This window comes from Numida meleagris, chromosome 2 (assembly GCF_002078875.1).
Source record: "Numida meleagris isolate 19003 breed g44 Domestic line chromosome 2, NumMel1.0, whole genome shotgun sequence".
NCBI classification, from domain to species: Eukaryota; Metazoa; Chordata; class Aves; order Galliformes; family Numididae; genus Numida; species Numida meleagris.
The window spans coordinates 73,953,899-73,967,543 of NC_034410.1; positions in this window are offsets into that span (position 1 = coordinate 73,953,899).

The window sequence follows — 13,645 nt, forward strand, 5'->3', positions numbered from 1 at the left end:
TCACGGCTATTTTAGGTGTTAGGATATCCTCAGCGATTCCCAGACTATGACTCAACATCCCCTCCCCTTTGGCTGGGGACAGAGCCAGTGCGGTGGTTTCGGATGACTCCTTCATTCGCATCCCAGAGAGGGGCCTACCAGACCTGCAGCAACAGCTTGGATGTCTGAATTTTTTTTTTTTTTTTAATTTAAACATCAGAAACATTTTGGTTTTGAAAAGGAAGTCTGAACTGTCCTTTCTCTAAGAGTAAATATTTGCATAAAAATGGCAGCAGCCAGCATTACAGAGCGCTCACAGGCTCATGTGACAGCCGTTTCTATACTTGCTGGCATAGCCAGTCATCTGTGGGTTTTTGTGTGCGTGTTTGCGGCCTAGCAAAAAGCCTGACAGATACCACAGAGATCTTCCCTGTAACTTTAGGAAGCATGTTTTCCGCGGTAAGGACATCTCAAGCCATTGGAGATGCCTGAGAGCACTGGCCTGACCCGTAAGGGCAGGAGTCTTCCTTGGGGGATGCCTCACCCTGCCAGCCCTGGGGTGGCTGGGACAGCACAGCGTGTCTTTCTTGGCAGTGAGTACCTGTGTTTGGACAAATCTATTGAGCCCTTGGTCTAATGCTTTTCTTGAAACTATTAGGGAATAAGCACAAGCTGAAAAATGCGCCAGGAATACAAAAATGTGTGGATTCCATCTCAGTGACAGGTCTCTGTGCAAACTGCTGCTCTGTACTGCTATGAGTTCCTGCAATATGAGCCCATATTTATGTTAAGCTGTAAGGACATTACAGGAAGAACACCATATTAGAAAAAAAAAAAAAAAAAAAAAAGACAGGCTGAGATTACCTAGCACAGAGTAGTTATTGATGACCCTACAGAAGACACAGTATATGTTCATGCATCAGCAAGGCTGCTTTTATGTTTTATCCGTGTCCTGTGCAGTAAGGGACAAACTGCATGAAAGAATCGCAGGACTGTAGGCAGTTTTCACAAAGAACATCAAGAGAAGTCCAGGAGTATTACAAATAGTGTCTTAGTACTCTAAGATCAGCGCAGTAATTCTGCATGCACTTTTACTTCTCTTTCTCTCTTTTTTCTTTTTAGAATGTATGGATGATCTCAGCCATGCACAAAGCAAGGACTTGACCCTACTGCAGTGTTACAGTCCATCCTTCTCCTTTGCTTTCAAGCATTGCCAATGCTCTGCGCCCTACCTAACAGCACCCTGAACAAATGAACGTGTATTTTGGCCTCAGAAGAGAATGATAAAAAAGAAATGATTCCCCATCTATTTAGATGTATTTTTAACCTAGATTGATAGTGGTCTTGTCTCTCTCATATTTCTCCAGGTTTCCCTAAGTACAGCATCAAAGCAAGAGTTAAGTTCTCCAGCATTCAAGTCTTGGTCCAATCTTTAAGTGAGAGCATTCAGGGCATTTGTCTGAAAACCTTGGTGTACTTTGACGTCCAGCCGTGAAGAGAATGGACTTATTTTTTCCAGTCTTGGCAAGAACAGCACTCTTAAATCAAAACAACTTAGTCATATTATGAAAGCTGAGACCCTTGTGAGTTTATATTCCTTGCTGTGTTTGGGTATTTGTGTGGGCCCAGGGCCAGTAGTAAGCAAAAGCTTTTAAGAAGAGAGGAGCGACTGTGCATCGCTGATTTGAACAGCATTCCTGCCTCCTTCAGGCAAGGCTGGGAGTTACACAGACATGAACTTGCTGCTTGGTGACTGTAATTTGGACCAAATCTTTTCACTGGTCATGCCCTGGCTCCCAGAGCCAATTGTTTAAATATTGCTAAACAACTGACTGATCAGTAAGCTGCACTTAGGTGGCCTCTTACGTCTGAAATTATCAGAACAACCGATAGCTCCTTTCAAAAACAAATAAAGGGAAGCAGAGACTGAGCAGAGGCTGCAGGCAAATTCTAGTGTCAATCATGAAGACACAGCACAGCCATCTTAAAGGAATCAAGCCTTTTGGTGGGGTTCCATCTTCTTGCTCTAGATGACAGGAGTGAGAGAGACCTGAAAAGCAGCGTATCTTTGTGACTGGCTATTTCAGTCTCACTTCCCCACTTGTGGGAATCCAACAGAGTATAAAACACTCCCCTTCAGCCAGTCCCTCTTCCAAGCAGCTGTGAACAGGGACGTATTTGCCAGCTCACACCAAATTTGCTACAAGAGATACCCTTATGGGAGAAAGGGAAGGCAAAGTCTATTTCTTATTTTTAATGGCTTTGTTGACCTGTTCAAATGGGCCCTTAAGATACCAAGAAGAGTTATTTCTCCATTACCTTTGTCTCGAGCTTGGTAACAGGTATGCTTTCACTGTATTAGGTTCCTTCATAGATAATGGGGGGTGGTGAAACCAATAACTAAAATAAATCACTGGTATTTTATTGCATTATCACAGCTCTGTATCTGAAAAGTTTTCAAGACTCCACTGAAAGCTATAGGAACGAACTCATAGATCATCCACTGGACATCGTTACAGCGCTGACTGAGACAGAACATACAAGAATTTCTTTCGCATTCATGTTTATCAGATCACTTATTCCATTTGTACTTGCTCTTAGTCTGTCTCTTTTAGCTATTATTCGACACATAAGATCTCTGCAACAAATATTTACACAGTGTTATTTCCATTGGCTTTGCAGACAGCCCTTGGCTTGACCTCCTGTGCCTGGCTCCACCTCTGACACCTTGGAGGTCACCACAACTTCTGCAAATGGCATTCAGAAAGCAAATCTTCATGTACTGAGAGGCCCCTTACCAACAGTCCAGAAGCCCAACCCAGATTCCTCTTGATTCAGGGACTAGTAGGTAAGAGATAGAAAGAAAATTAGTTGTACATGCACTGGGGAAAACTGTACAGAAACACAACATTAAGCCAGGCACACAATGACTTTTGAAGCAGAGCACCTGTATCCTTTTTGATTCAAATACAGAGACACTTTTGTTGCAGTCCTGGAGCAACAGCGTCTAAATATGCAGAGTACCCAGCCCCTAGGAAAATTTCCAGCGCCTACTTCCATGAAAGTCAGTAGAGGAGAATGTTAGCTCCTGACCAGACTGGGTTTTGCACTCTGAAGCATAAGCATTTTGGAAAAGAAGGTGCCAAAAATATTTAGATTGAAGGACTTTGAGGAACTCCTACAGTACTGCAACTGAGAAGTAAATGTGTGTTCTTTGTCAAGGATAGGCTGAGAGAATATCGAAATATGGAAACAGACGCTGACAAAAGGTCTGTGTAGCTGAACGGTCTATCTGACAGTAGCCAAAAAACAGATGCCTGGAGAGAAGTGTAAGAATAGAGCAAGCACATTTTCCCAGAATAGTCTGCCAGGCTCCAACACTCTGTGCCGCAGGCATTTCCTGAGCCAGAGGTTGTCTGTTATATTTAATAGCTGCACAAAGACTTCTCCTCCATGAACTTGACCATTCTTCCCTTGAACTGATGTGAACATTTGGCATCCACAACATCCTATGGCAAGAGTCCAAGGCTTTAAAACATGGCAGGCATAGAGCTACTTCAATTTGCTTTGAATCCACAACCTGCTAGCTTCATGTTATGCCCCCTAGATTTTATTTTTAAGTACAATGGTAAATGTTCAGTCCCCATCGTTCCTGAAGCTGTCCATGATTCAGTGACCTTTGTTGTATCCGTCAGACCCCACCCCAGTTATCCCTTCTCTGGACTGAGGCATCCGAGCCTACACTGTGATGCCACATGCAGAAGCCATCCCCTATCCTCTTCTAGCTCTGCATCCCTTTCATGGTGGGGAGACAGCCCACCTGAGGTGAGACCGAACCAGGTGCAGGGACACAGCGATACCCCGCTTTGATGTTGGTTCCTTCTGACCAGCTCCTGATACAGACCTGCTTTTTTGACTGCTGAGTATCGTGTCGATATTTTCTGTCAGCACCTCAAGACCTTGCTGTTGAGTGGGTCACAATTGTCCAGTGCTGCGCTTAAAAAGCCAGGAGCTTGTTTTCTACTCACCATGTGGCAGCTTCCACTCACACTGAGCTTAACCTGCCACGTTATCACTCACTTCTGTGATTTTTACACTGCTGCTGCTCATCTGTACCAGCACTATTGTAAAAAGTCCTGCCACTCCTCACTAATCAGTCCCTTTTCAGCATATTTATGAGTATGTTGGAAGGCCGGTAACTTCTTTCCATTGTGAGAACTGATCATTTATGCTTAACTTCTGTCTAGATTTTTTTTACCTTTCATCTCATCATCTCTCCATGAAAGAATTTTCCCTCTTATCTCAGGCTCCCTAGGAACCTATACTGAGAGACCTCATTAAAAGTCTTTTTGAAAATCCAAGTAAGCTGATTCCGATGCTTCGTGTCATGGCCCCAAGGGGACCACCACCACACCTGTCCCTACTCAGGCCCAGACCCTCACACCAGCCTTAGGCTGTCAGCCCCTACCCCAGCAAGGCGGCAGCAGGGCCAGGCTGCGTCTCCCCACAGCCCCTCCCTGCTTAGCCGTGACCCCTGACCAGTCTGTCCCCGTCCCCAGGGGGGTGTGTGGTGCCTGGGGCTGGGGTTGCCCCTGTGCTCCCACTGCCATGTTCCTGGTAGGCTGTCGGATGGGCCCTGCCCAGCCACTCGGTGAACCGCCAGCCTTCACAGTGCCCTGACAGGTCACCCCATTATTTGGTGACTCCCTGCAAGGATTTCTTGCACAAGAATTCTGTTTATTCTTCCCTACTGTCACATTTACCCGTGTGCCTATTATATATAATCTTTATGATAGTTTTTGATTTACCCTCCAACTGCACTGGAGCACATTTGAGTCCTAAGGGAGAAAATACCTTTTAAGTGCAGGATTACACATTACTGTTGGTAGCTCAGCTTTCAGTCCTGAATTCCTTTACTTGCTTTATTGGGAGTTTTGATGCAATTTTCCCATTTTTTCTTATTTTTCTGGCAGTGGAAGTGAGGCCACTTTATCCTGCTCTCCAATTTAACCCGCCAGAGGTTTATGAACTCCGAAGCTCAGGCTGCAAAGCCCTCTCGTGCCCTCATCAATTTGCCTTACAAAAAGCAAACCAATACTCAGAAATCAGACACCACTCTGATTTGAAGATAAGCAAGTCTCATAATCTTTTTGAATGAGTTTCCCCTACAGATTGTAAATACCAAGCAACTCTAAAAGACTTTAAGAAAAAAACACACACACCATCTCATGCATTACAAAGATAAGAGAATTGGAACTCTATGAGGCTTTGTATACAAGGGAGTCAGGCTGGTAATAGGGCAGATCAGATTTGCTTGAATTTATAGCTGCATAATATTCATATTTCTGATTACTTAGCTAAAACCATTAGAACCAATTATCAGACCCGGTATTAGAGTGGAAGATGCGTTTCTCCTTTAGGCAGATGTCGAGTGTGCACGTGGGAGCTTTTCAACCTTTCAGCCACAGAAGGTTACTGCACCTTGAGCTTGTATTGTGCACCATGCTCCTTAGATGGTGGAATGCAGGTTGGGCATGGAGCTGTTGATAAAGAAGCAACCTTTTGACAACCAGAAGTTAGAAGCTGCTAGAACTCAGTATGAAACAGGCAAATAGCCCATTTGCTTCATTTTCAGAAAACTTCCAGACAGTCCACATAGAAAGCCTTGGCTGTTCCTACATATGAATGTGCATGTGAGGTATGAGGTATATGAGGAACAGCGCTGCTGCCCTGGTTGACGTAGAAAAGTAAATACTCATTTCAGTGTAGAGCCTGCTAACTCTTGTTGACACCTGGATCACCCTGGGCTTCACTGAGGTAACTAAGAATTCTTTCAAATTTCATATTAATTTATAATCAAACAATGAGGATGAAAGCCTTGCTGATGTAACACAAGCTGACAGTGAATTCTAGAGGATCTGGCAGTCTTATGTAGAGATCAGCAGCAGCACGACGCATACACAGCAACACAAGGCTGGAGCGCCCGGAATCTTTTAGCACAGGTCCCTACCACATCTTCAACACCCCGTCCTAAGCTCTCTGTTTTGTATCCTTGCTGCCAGTCATGAAGCCAGGACAGTGCCTCACCGGGGCTCTCCTGAGAGGCAGTACAGCCCCTTGGTGGATTGCTAAGCCCAGCTCTCCTGCCACAGCTATGAGGTAGCCACTGTTCTCCTCCTTGTTACACCCAGGTGGTGGCTATACCTTGACAAGTCCATGCTCTGAGCAGATCTATGTCAGCTCCTGGGGATATGGAAATGCCAAGGTGCCATCACAGCAGCTGAGGCTGCTGCAGCTGCAGCAAGGAGATGGTCTGTCCATTTTGGGAGCTCCAGTGCCAGTTGTCTTAGGCTCAGGTTATCACAACATGGTTGCCTCTACCTTGTCCCAGCTCAGAGGACTGTCAGGTTTTCCTCCCTCTCCCTCCTTGCCCTAGAACAGGGCTGGCAGTGCCCACGCCGCAGACCCCTCACCAGCCACGCCACACACACTTCCCACTCAAGCTGCAGCCCCCCTGTGTCAGCTTCCAAGGGCAAAGAGCAGGACTGAAACTGGGTTAAACCACCACAACCTGCTTGTCATCTGGGGTCAGAGATGGTAAGAGAAAGTCTGGATCATTGCTGTGCTGTGCAGGCACAGGAATACAACAGCAGAGAGAGCAGAAGCCACACCAGCCCTGCCACAGCAGTATCACCAAGCAACTTTATACAAACTCACCAACAGCCCAATCCTATGCTGGAATCAGTGAAAGCTCTTGTGGCTCATGACAGATGTGCACCTGATTTTCTACTATGCTACTTTGACAACAGATTTTAATTATCTGCATATGTCAACACTGCCCCTCCCCCCACCCCTTCCAGTTGATTCATCTTTCATCACATAGTTTTATATCACAATAAGAACAAGCATTGGCAAGCGCCGTCTTTACTGACATTGATGCATACTTTCCCCCTCCAGTGTGAAATGTGAGCAAGATTTGGCCGCTGAGTGGTCACTGACTTGCAGTTAATCACCTCAGTCCATCACCCGGACTGCTGCCGAGCAAATGGACTTGCTCATCCTACGAACACTGATCCACTCACCACTTGCATTACCCATGTCTACAGAGGCACAATATCTCAGCCTCTCACAGGAGCTTGGATTTCTCTCCAAGGTCAGGAGAGGAAAGAAGATCATGGAGAAAAGGTCGCAATTCTGCTTCTTCATCAGAGCTGGTGTTGAAGTTAGAGCTTGTTCCTGTAGTTTACCACCAATAAAACGGAAGAGGCTTCACTCAGTCAAGGAATGGATCACTATAAAGCATGGTCCTTCAAGGTTTGCCTTCATAAGGCTCACGCCCTTTTTCTTCTTTAGCGCAAGATCCAGTTTAAAACGGCATTATTCATTCTTCAACCTAATGCAGAAGCATGGTGGCATTTTGTGGATAGATGTATTTGCTATGTGTAACTTCAAAAGAAATTGAGAGCTATCAGGCTACAACTTTAACATGAGTAGAAAACAAGCAAAAGGAACTCCTCCTACCTAGCAGACTGGGCTCTCCATCTCTTTTATCCCCATAGTACAAAGAAGGCAGAGGATGAGGCATCCTTTTATTGTCTTGGCAAACGAGGAAGGTGAGCATTAGTATTTCCCTGGCGCCTCTCAGCAGTGCAGCCCTCCGGGATTCCACTCTGTCGCATGTGTCCATGAATGGAGCAGAGAGCAGGGATGCAAAACAGGCAGCTTAACTCTGTGTCTGGCTGTAGCAACACACAGCCTGTAGTAGGAAAGGAGACCACTTAAGGACAGACATTTGGAGTTTGCAAGGAAGACTTTATCGCTGGCAGTGGTGTTATTCAAGCACAGTCCTCAGTGTAATTCAAGTCCAAAAACTGCTTTTTTCAAAGTATTTTCAAAGCATAAAACAAATCATGATCAGAAAACTGGAGCAAAACCTGGGCATCGAATGGATACAAATTGTGATTAATAAATATACAGAAACATTTTACTGGATGTTGTAAACTCAGTTTACCTGTTGCTTAGGATATATCCTTGATATAAGAAAAGTGATAAAGACCTGGAAACATTCAATAAAGAAGAAAAAATTGTAAACCATGAATGATCTCTTGCGTATCGCAGCTAGAAAATGAGTCTTTTTAAATCTCAGATATCTGTCTGCTGAGGCAATTGTATGAATGAAGTATATTCAAGAAGTAATGGAAACTTCTCAAGAATGGCCATTTACTTGATTGTTAAAAAATATTTTAGGAACCGTCAAAGACAGACTGTGCAATATGAAACTGTTAAAAATATTCATTCCTTTTGGCACAAGTCCATCTTTGCCTTCTCTCTTGTCTTTTAAAGATGGCTTTTTCCATTTTTACCATTCATGTGAGATTGAGGCTACGGCAGTGTTTCTTTTAAAAACAAAGGAAAAGTAATCTATTCTAAATCCAAGAAGACAGTGCCTTTAGTTGTAGAAATAATGGCGAAGGTTTCTCTTCTGTATTAGAAGTATCAGGGCCATTTAGGAAAGCTTGTTTTTTTTCTCCCTCTTCTTCTCCCTCTCATTCTCCTTTCCTCGTCCCTTTTTCTGGTCTCTCTGGTTCTCCCTCTGGTGTCTATTCTGTAACTTTTGTATTTATAATGGCTTAATTTGACATATCTATGGCCAACTGGATTGTTGCACTCATAATATTTTATTAAAAATTTGTATTAGCAGAGCCTACTTGGAAAAGATTTCCATTAACAAGTGTAAATCTAATATGCACTTCCATGATCATCCAGAGGACAAGGGAAAAATGACTTGATTCGTCTGTCCAGATCTCACAGAAAACAAAAACAGAGGAAAAATCTGCTCTGAAGCATACGGCTATACAGCAGGGGTGCATGAAAATAAACATCCCTCAACAATTTTATGGAGAAAATTGATTTAATCTGTTTAATAGTATGCAGCAATGCAGTTCAGTTAAATGTGTTTTTGTTAAGCTAAATTTGAATTCTGATGTCTACTGCCTGGCAGTAATTTGAACCTATTATTATTATTCTCTTTAACAGTCATCAAAAGGACAGGAATTTGACTTTCCACTGATGCCTGTACCTAGGCAAAGCAGAAGAACTGGTGCTGCTGAAACCCCTTGCAACTGGAAGCATGGGTATTACAAAACCTGCCTTGCCACCTTCTTCTTAGTAGACGACCTTGCACAAAGCTGTAAAGGCAGGAACAAGACACTGAGATTGACATGCAGACCCCAATATACATTTGCAAAGGCAAAAGGTCTGCCTATAAAGCTTTTTTGGCTCCACAAAACATTACAAAGGCAGATATTGGGTGCATTAAATCCAAAATTACGATTTCATTTCTGAAAGACTGTTTCAAATTTGAGACATACTGAAAGAAAGAGTTTGCCAGCCTTGCTCTGAGCCTTCCCTGGAGGGAGTACACTGTATTTACTTAATGTTCAGGCCATTTTCTTCATGCTTCTGCTCCTGCCTCAAACTTCATTCTTCAGTACTTGACTCACATTCTCCCTGATCCAATGCTCCTTGTCCAATAAGTCATACAAACCCAGCTCTCCTAACCCAACCCAATTTTGTTATTGAAAATCATTCAGTCTCATCTCAGTTGCAGTCCTCTTGCACAAGAAATTTCCTTCGTTCCTCTATTGTCCCAGTTCTCCAAATCTTGTCTTTCAACCCTGCCCTAACTTTCCAGGCAGCTTCCACATAATTCAGGTCGTTTCCTCCTTCACACTGCCAGAGTGATAAATGCCTCTCAGCTTTGCCAAATCTCTGCCTCGCCAGACTACGGGCCTCATCATATCCAAGCGTGGCCCTCTTCTCCCCGATCGTGGAATCAGAGACGTCTGAAGATGTGTACTGTAGCTAAACTAGGGTGAATTTTAATGGGAGATTAGTAAGACACATCCTTGTCCCCAAGCTGACCTCCTGGCAAGGCTCACACTCTTGCTCCGAAGGCCATGGAAGAGATGGAGAGCAATGGACCGTTTTCAAAGGAAAGGTCACCAAGAGTTTACCGTGAGCAAAATGACATTTCCTTCTAGCTTTATTTACAGAGCCAGATGAACCATTTCAACTAACATTTTCAAACCCAGCATGGGAAGTTTCAGCCTGAGCAGCTAAACTGAGAAGACTGTAAAAAACTGAAGGCAGGGAAGAGACGTTTGCTACCAGCTCTCTCACAGAGTTTTTCCCCTTGTAACTAACATTGGCAGCTATGGGGCAGCCAGTCTGCAGTCCAAATGGTCACTACATTTCTTTTTAATGAGACTTTGGACTTGCTTCAAGCCTTGTCTAAAATTAGGCCTTTTACTAGCTTTTTAAGTTTTCCAGTTCAAAGGGTAGATGTTTTGTCAAACCATTACTGAAAGGTTACAGACTGAGGTTCTGAAGAAGGCTCAAGACATCCAACAGAAGCTGTTTCACATTTTGTGGGAAGCTAAAAGAGCATTGCTCTAAAAGGCAAAAGTGTTGTACTTCACATTAATTGCATACTGCTAAGCTAAGGAAAATATAGTTCCACTTTTTTATGAAAACCAAGAGAAGGAGAAAAATAAATATCTTGATACAGAACTCTGGCTATAATCACAGTTCTTGGTGATTTAGATGCGCCCTTTCAAAGAGACCTCTTTCTGCGTGACACCAGTTATTGCAAAATCGTAAACAAATGCCAGCCTGACTGATGTGACCCATGGTTGCTTGCCTTGATGAGATCGCTACATGCTGGGGCAGAGCAGAAGCCGCCTCAGTGCCTCAGCCTGAATGTTATGGTTCAAGAATCAACAATGTTTTCACTCAGGAAATTGATAGTCTTTGCCAACCTCAAAGTGGAGCTAAGACACATCACTCATAAGTTGCATCCTTCCCAGCAAACTCAGCTCCAGATACACATTTTCGTTTCTGATTGCCTGTATGGGAACTACTGAGTCATGGCCTGAACCACTGATGGAGCACCTGGAGGAAAGAGCCAGTCAGCCCTGGGAACACAGGTGAAGGCAATCCACCTGTGTGACCAGACAGGGTGGAGCCTGGCTCCACCTCTTTTAGGCCTTATTTAAGGGCTGACTGCCACTGAGGAAGGGTCTCTTTTTGGAGATCCCTCCTTGGTGGAAGCTTTTCCCTGCAAACCCAGAATCTTCTGGTAAGGGTGAGCGATCTTCTTTCCTTTCTTTGTAGCACCTTTCTTTGTAGCACCTTTCTATTGTGCTGGTCCTTCCACCTCTTTTTGTAGTGCCTTTTCCATTGTGTTGATCTTTCTGATTGATACATTTGGTGAGCCAGGCAGACCAAAATATTAAAATGGCTTTCCTTTTGAACCTCTTCAAGTGGGCCAAGGGGGAGAACATCGTCCCTCTGGATAAAATTCTGCCAGGGCACATCCCAGGTGTATGGGAACTGCTGAGTCATGGCCTGAACCACTGATTGAGCACCTGGAGGAAAGACCCAGTCAGCCCTGGGAGCACAGGTGAAGGCAATTCACCTGTGCAACCAGAAGGGGTGGAGCCTGGCTCCACCCTTCTTAGGCCTCATTTAAGGGCTGACTGCCCCTGAGGAAGGATCTCTGCCTGGAGATCCTTCCTTGGTGGGAGCCTTTTCCTGCGAGCCCCAAATCTTCCGATCCGGGTGAGCGCTGTATTTTCCTTCCACCTTTTGTAACGCTGTTTCCATTGCGTTAGTCCTGCTTATCGCTACACCAGGATTTCTTGGTTCACCCTTTTATGAATTGGCAGCCATAATTGAAAAATAGGATCCCTTGTGGGATAGTGGAAATATTTCTCAATCCCCATCTGGCATGGCAAAATATTTCTATGGATTAGATAAAGATATCCTAATTATGAAGGAACACCGGCTGGCTGTGTCCACTGTGGCATGGCCACTACTAATGGCTCTGAATCACGCAGAACTTTCACATAGTACTTTAGAAAATGAGAACTGATTACTGTGTGATTGCATTGAGAAACTCAAGCAAGAGCTTGGCCTGCTGACAGGGAAAAAAATCAAGTTTAACTTTCCCTTTAAAGCAAATACGGAATATTGCATTGGAAAATACTCAGGGCCCTGAACCAGTAGACCTAGGTAATCCAATGGAAAAAATCTCAAGATCGGATCTCGAAGCCCCACTTGAGGTGGATCCCTTCGAGATCTGACCTGTAGTGACACAAAAAAGATACAGGATAGACCAGCAGGGGTGCCCCCGATCACTGGCCCACTGCCCAAACCCATCTCCATGTAACAGCTTGCCCCTATATGGCATCTGAATTCATGGATTTGGTGCAACAATTTCAGCAGAAACCAAGGGAAAGTGTACTGGCTTGGTTACTCTGATTATGGGGCATGGGGGCAGAGAGTGTTGTGGTCAGTGGACCAGAAGTTTCCAAGCTTGCATCCATTACCTTGCACCCTGCCCTTAGACAAAGGCTGTATGCCACTGTGCAACATAATGAGGAAAATTGTTCTCTAATGGATTGGTTGATGGCAGCACGCTGTATCACTCGGCCTAATAAGGCTGATATCCCGATGCACAAGGGACTATGGTCCTCCATGGAGGACCTCCAAACACATATTTGCAAGCGAGGAATGAAAAAGGTGATTTATGAGGAAGCCTTCAGAAGTCCTGATTTAGTAAAATTCTCAGCCAGAATGAGGGACCTAATTTTATAATAGGCACCCTCCCCCCATTATGGCACTTCAGTATCTATATTGAACCCCCTGGTGGCCTTGGAGGCCATTATTCAGCAGGCTGCCCAGTTGGTGGCTGATCTGGGGGAGACAGAGCGCTTAAGGACAAGGTGTAATATTAGGACAGTGGAAGGGGCTGAGGTATATCCAGTAATTAAAACTAGAAAAGCTGCCCCACAGACACACTGATTGCACCCCATATGGGTGCCCTGAAAACAGATGTTTAATGACCTTATGTGGGCTGGGGTGGCTTTTGCTAAAATTGATCACCAACCTAATCATGTTTTGCTTCAATTATGGAAACAACTAAGGGACGACCAAAAATTTCAAAATACCCTCGAAAGAGCAGGGGTACAAATAATTGAGTGAGTACCAGAAAATACTTGGAAACTAGAGGACTTCATAGTCCCAAAAAAAAGGTGACTTGGGCTACCATGCCTGAGCCACCTGAGGAAAGAGACTTGGCACTTGCTCAATTCATGGTGTGATAGGGGATATTAGTCCCCTAGATGGGACCAGAGGCCCTATGTTGAGCTGACTGTTTTTTGGTACCGAAAGAACATACAAAGGGTTATGGCATTGGTTGATACAGGTGTGGAAGCATCAATTATTTATGGAGATTCAACTAAGTTTAATGGGGATAGAGTGATGATCAGTGGCTTTGGGGTACAGACCATTCCAGTTTCCCAGATGTGGTTGAAACTGGGGGTTGGGCATCTCCCGCCCTAGGAGTATAATGTGTCTATTGCCTCAGTCCCGGAGTACATCTTGGGCATAGACACTTAATGGGGTCTGGCTCTCCCTACAACCGTAGGAGAGTTCAGACTCCAGCAAAGGTGTATTAGTATCTGGGTGGTGCAGGCAATATTGAGAGGCCATGCAAAGCATGAGCCTGTTTGTCTGCTGGAACTGTGCTGGATTACTAGTATGTGGCAGTATAGATTCCCCGGGGGGGGGGGGGGGGGGGGGGGGGAGATGAAATATCAAG